The 5,713-nt window shown below is 38.4% G+C and overlaps 1 pseudogene; it reads right to left on the bottom strand.

Annotated features, from left to right (window-relative positions):
• Positions 1-319: 319 nt before the first annotated feature.
• LOC109385664 (uncharacterized) overlaps positions 320-5,713 on the bottom strand; it is a 33,496-nt pseudogene continuing 28,102 nt past the window's right edge.

The following is a 5,713-nucleotide window of genomic DNA, read 5'->3' as shown; positions in this document are numbered from 1 at the left end:
CAACCCAGAGCAAAATGTTTTTAGTTTTTTGTTTTCTTTTTTACTTTTGTAAGCTTTTAATAGATTATGGGTCACATATCATATAGTGTTCATTATTTTTTCACACATCTCATCTACTCATACATTTTAGGAGATATCCTGGGCACAGTTCATAAGTTCATCTTGATCACTGCCACCATAATGCCTGAATAATACCTCTCACACTATAATTACCTCTTTGCCTGTTGATTCAGAGGCATAAGTAGCCCGAAGTGGCCATGTGACAGTCTTAACTTCTGTTCAATTTAATCATTGTTGTGGTTCCTGGTGGAATAATTCCTCATTTTGGAACTGAGGCCTCTAGACCAGTGGAGTATAAGGTTACAGGAACATAAAGCAAAATCTTTGTCAGTGGATCACTAAGGGTCATAGTGAGTGTTAACCACTCCCATTTCTACCCCTCGATTCCTGGATTCATAAATTTTGGCTATGGGAAAAACAGCATCAAATATTGAATGTTGATTTATAGCACATAAAGCCTTTTGGAGAACCTTGCTCTAGCCCTGCAAGTTATTGCCACCTAACTGGCACAGTAACTGAGTCTTTAAAAAGTTATTCTACCATTCTATGAAGCCATCTGCTTCAGGTTGATAGAAAAATGATGAGAGCAGTGAATTCCATGAATATGGGCCTATTGCTGTGAAGTAATTTCTTGACAGCAGTAATGCTGTGCAAGGTACCATGATTGAAGATAAGGCATTCTATAAGTCCACAGATGGTAATTTTGGCAGAAGCATTATGCATAGGGAAGGAAAATCCATATCCAGTGTAAATATTTATTCCAGTAAGGACATTCTGCTGCCCTGGCCCTTCCATGATGGAAGTAGTGTAATATAATCAACCTGCCACCAGGCTGATCACCCCAGGTAATGATGCCGTTTTGGGGGATCAGTGTTGATCTATGTTGCTGGGAAATTGGGCACTCAGCAGAGATTGTAGCCAAGTAGTCCTTGGTAAGCAAAAGTCTGTGTTGCTGACTCCATGCATAACTTCCACCCCTGCTACCATGACTACTTTTTCATGAGCCCACTGGTAATGACAAAAGTGGCTGGGGCAAGAGGCTGATGGGCATTCACAAACTAGGTTGACCTATTCACCTGATTATTAAAATTCCTCTTCTATTGAGGTCACTCTTTGGTGTGCATTCACATGGAATACAACTATCTTCACATTCTTCACCTATTCAGAGAGGTCTATATACCTCTTCCCCAGACCTCCTTGTTACCAATTTTCTAATTGTGTTCCTTCCATGTACCTGACCAACCAGCCAAACCACTGGTCATAGTTCATGAATTGGTATACAATCATAAGTCTGGTCATTTATTCTTCCAAGAAAAGTGAACAACCAGGTGCACTACTGAAAGTTCTGCCCACTAGGAGGAGTTTTCCTTACCATTGTTCTTCAGGGATATCCCAGAAAGGGACAATAATTCTAAAGCTGTCCACTTTCAGGTAGTGCCTGAATATCATACAGGCTCATCTGTAAACCAGGCCTGAGTCTTCTCTTCCTCTGTCAACTGATCATAGGAAACTCCCCATGGGGCCATAGGTACACACTGATAAAGAGAAGGTAGTGTAGCAAGAGTGGGGACCACGGAAATTTGGGCTACTTTCTCATGTAACTTATGACTCAGGGCTTGCTTGAGCACAATCTCATATATGCTATGACAATCTGATAGTAGAGTGCTCCTGTGAGTGCCCCATTTTATGTCTTTATGGGTCAGACAACACCCAGCTCATGATGGGCAGTTCAGGTCACTTTGTAACTTAGTGGTCCATGGTTAAGTGTTCAGTCTTTACTAAGGCCCAGTAGCAAGCAAAAAGCTGTATCTCAAAAGGAGAGTCATTATCTGCAGAGGATGGCAGGGCTTTCCTCCAAAATTGTAAGGGTCTTCTGTGACTCACACTGAATGCACTGTCAGGTGAACCTGAGCTAAATAAATCACCTAACCTCCATAAGCTTCCACTCTGACTGGTGGACTATACTGACATTTTAAGTCTACTGTAATTAATGCAATTCAGAGCCAGTGTCCAGTAATCCCCCCAAATTTTGATTATTTCTTTTCCCCAATGCAGCCATCCTGGTAAAAGCCATAGGTCACTTGGGGAAGGCTGAAAGGAAGACTAACAGCATATTTTTTTACTGTGTCTCCTTTCTCAAGGGGACTTGTCCTCCTCTTTATTCAAGCAATTCTGGGTAGTTAAACTGGCTTTAGTCTGAGAATTAAGAGACTGACACTCTTTGTTTTGATGATTCAAAACAATTAGACTTCTGTTTACTTGACCTTAGAATTCTTCTGCTTATACAGATCAAGTAAGAATTTAGTAGACTGTTAATTTACCTATCTGCTAGGGACACAATGCTCAACTAGCCAGTGCTATGAGTTTCTGTGAGTCAGATTATTCTGAGTACTGCTTTGATTTTGTTGTACATTCATTATGACAACCCTGGCCACCTTGTCTTTGGCATATATATACATTTCAATTAAAATTTATTGGTGTGACAATGCTTAGTAAAATTACATAGGTTTCAAGTGTATAATTCTGTAATACATCATCTATATATCACATTGTGTGTTCACCACTGAGTCAGTTCTTCCATCACCATAAATTTTACCCCATTTACCCTCTTTTATCACCCCCTTTCCACTTACCCTCTGGTAACCACTAAAGTATTTTGTGTGTCTGAGTTTTTGTGTCTTTATTTATTTGTGTTGTTCCTTTGTTGCTTTCAGTTTTATATCTCACATATCAGTGAAGTCATATGGTTCTCTACTTTTTCTGTCTGACTTATTTCGCTTAGCATAATAATATCAACATCCATCCATGTTGTTGCAAATGGCACTATTTTATTTTTTCTTATGGTAGAGTAGTATTCCATTGTGTATATATATCCAATCATCTTCTTTATCCAACCATCTATGGAAGGACACTTTGGTAGTTTCCATGTCTTTAACACTGTAAATAAAGCTGCAATGAACATGGGAGCACATATATCTTTACGGATAAATGTTTTCAGATTTTTTGGGAAGATCCCCAGGAGAGGGATTGCTGGGTCATATGTTAAGTCTGTTCTTAATGTTTTGAGAAAACTCCACACTGCTTTGCATAGTGGCTACACCAATCTGCAGTCCTACCAACAGTGTATGAGGGTTTCTTTTTCTCCACAGTCTCTCCAACACTAGCTATTATTTGTCTTGTTGATGATAGCCATTCTAACAGGTGTGAGGTGATATCTCATTGTGGGTGGTTTTTTGCGCTTCTCTAATGATTAGTGATGTTGAGCATCTTTTCATATGTCTATTGGCCATCTTTATTATTTTTTAATTTTCATTTTTAAATAATTGTTTTACATGATTGTGGTTTCTGGAAAGTCCAAAATTTGTAGGGCAGACAGGAATTTCAGACAAGAATTGATGCTGCAGTCTTGATTATAAAATATGTAGGGCAAGCAACCAGCCTGGAAATTCAAACAGGATTTCTATCTTACAGTCTTGAGGCAGAAATTCTTCTTCATCAGGAAACCTCAGTTTTTTTGTACTTAACATCTTAAACTGATTGGAGAAGGCCCACCAACATATTGAGGATGATCCTGTATTTAAAGATAACTGATGATAAATGTAAATCATATCTGCACAATAACTTCAAAACAACATCTAAATTAGTGTTTGACTAAGCAGCTGGGCAACACAGCCTAGCCAAGTTGATGCATATATTTAACTGTCAGAGGCAGTTTCAAGATAATTCTGTGAAATACATTTTATAAAAAAGATACACATAGAAGATCCTTAAAAGTAGTCCAATTGGGTAAATCAGTGATTTCAGTAGCTTCCTGGCTCCATAACAGAAATTTAGCTACAACAAAACTTGCTTGTGAGGGCTAAGAGAAGAGATGTCAAGGACTTTGAGGCACTCCATCTGATAAAGAAAACATTCAGTAATTACAGTAATACAGATTATTTTAGAAGCCATCCTGGCACTTCTAACAGTCCTTATATAGTGTGTTTCCACTGGAAGGAAAGTGATCAGCATGGCCTCAAGGCTGACACAGCTGAGTAAAAGTGAACTGACAAGAATATTTGCAATCTGCAAATTCTGCCTCAAGGATGATTGAAAAGAAGATGATAATATTTCACTCTTTATCACATCTTGAATAATGGCAGAAAAGATGCTATAGCCAGCTAACATGTCTGCCTGAGCGATGTTACAAATGAACACGGCAGTGGATTTTCTGGATACAGAAGGTGACATCAGTATCAGTGTGACATACAGACTGGCCAACAATCCCAACAGACTGACAATGATGTCTGTGGAAGGCAGGAGTAGATACTGGATATATTTGAATGCCAGATACCTTTGGAAATCTTTGATATGATCTCGATTTGTAAAAACACTAAATTGGGAAGGATTCCTGTAGTGGAGTGGGAAAAAATGTGATATAAAACTGTTATAAACAAAAACTTAAAGTTACTTAACACTGTAGTTTGGTTCAAGTAATTTAATGTTTTAGCAAGCTAGTATGCTAATAGCTTTCTCCTGGTTAGACCTGGTTTCATACTAGGCCATGTTGCCATGCGAAATTACTTATGGTGGCAATTGATGGCAAACGCACAATCTGTTTTCTATTTCAATGTTTTCTATGCATAGATTGATGTCTTTATTCATGTTTTATTTTACTCTTTCTATTATTTAGCTTAAGAAGGAATTAGAAGAAATTTTCCTGCTCAGATAGATGTACATAGTATCACAAGAAAAAAATTTTGGACAGGTGTCCGGTAGAGGAAAGATAAGATTCCTCTTTTTAGTTAATGCACTAAAAAAGACGAAATTTTTTAAAATAAAGTTTCTTTGTGTGAAATGAACAAATTGAAAGAAAAATATGAAACTGGAGTGCCCTTCCTTCCTTTAAGCAGAAGCACTGGTCAGTTACTAATCAGTTATTCTACAGCCTGAAAATAATTCTTCACATTGGGGTACTTCACATTTGAAAAGTAGCAGTCCAGAAACATCTTCTCTGCTTGTCTGTATCCTCCTTTATGTCACCTACAATGTCTAACTTCATGGCATTAGCATGAGCCTTACATGAGGCAGATATTCAAAACATCATTTATGTATTGAGCCTCCTTGTAAAACATTGAAGGCACAATGCAAATGGCACCCCACCCCTCCCTCTCTCTGTACCTTCTCTCCCTCCAAACATCTCCCTCATCCTGTCCCTTTCTAACCTCTCTCATTAAATTAGTTGAAAATGTTAGTGAGGAGATAGTGAATGTCAACTATCACTTAGCAATTTGTCATGTTAAATAGAAGACAAACTGAGGATTCTGAGTTAATGCAAAACCTAAAGAGAGGTATTATGAAGGAACTTTTACTTCAAAAGAAAGCTACATAAACATCTTATATCCCTTATAAGTATCTCAAAATTCTAGCCTGCTAAGATTACCTATAATATGTTTGCTGATATTTGTTACTAATAGCTCCATCTCTGGGACATGTATACAGTCTGCTCCTAATATCAAAGCTGCTTAAAATCATCATTGTTCCCGGGCCGGCTGAGTGACGCAGTGGTTAAGAGCTAGCTTGGGACGCCAGAGGGCCCTGGTTCGGATCCCACATATGAGGGCCAGTGACACTGCCCTCCACAGCTAAGATGCTGAACAACAGCTCAACCTGG

Source organism: Hipposideros armiger, unplaced genomic scaffold, assembly GCF_001890085.2.
Source record: "Hipposideros armiger isolate ML-2016 unplaced genomic scaffold, ASM189008v1 scaffold_121, whole genome shotgun sequence".
NCBI lineage: Eukaryota > Metazoa > Chordata > Mammalia > Chiroptera > Hipposideridae > Hipposideros > Hipposideros armiger.
Note: the sequence above shows the minus strand (reverse complement) of the source record. Positions and strands in the feature narration are given on the sequence as shown.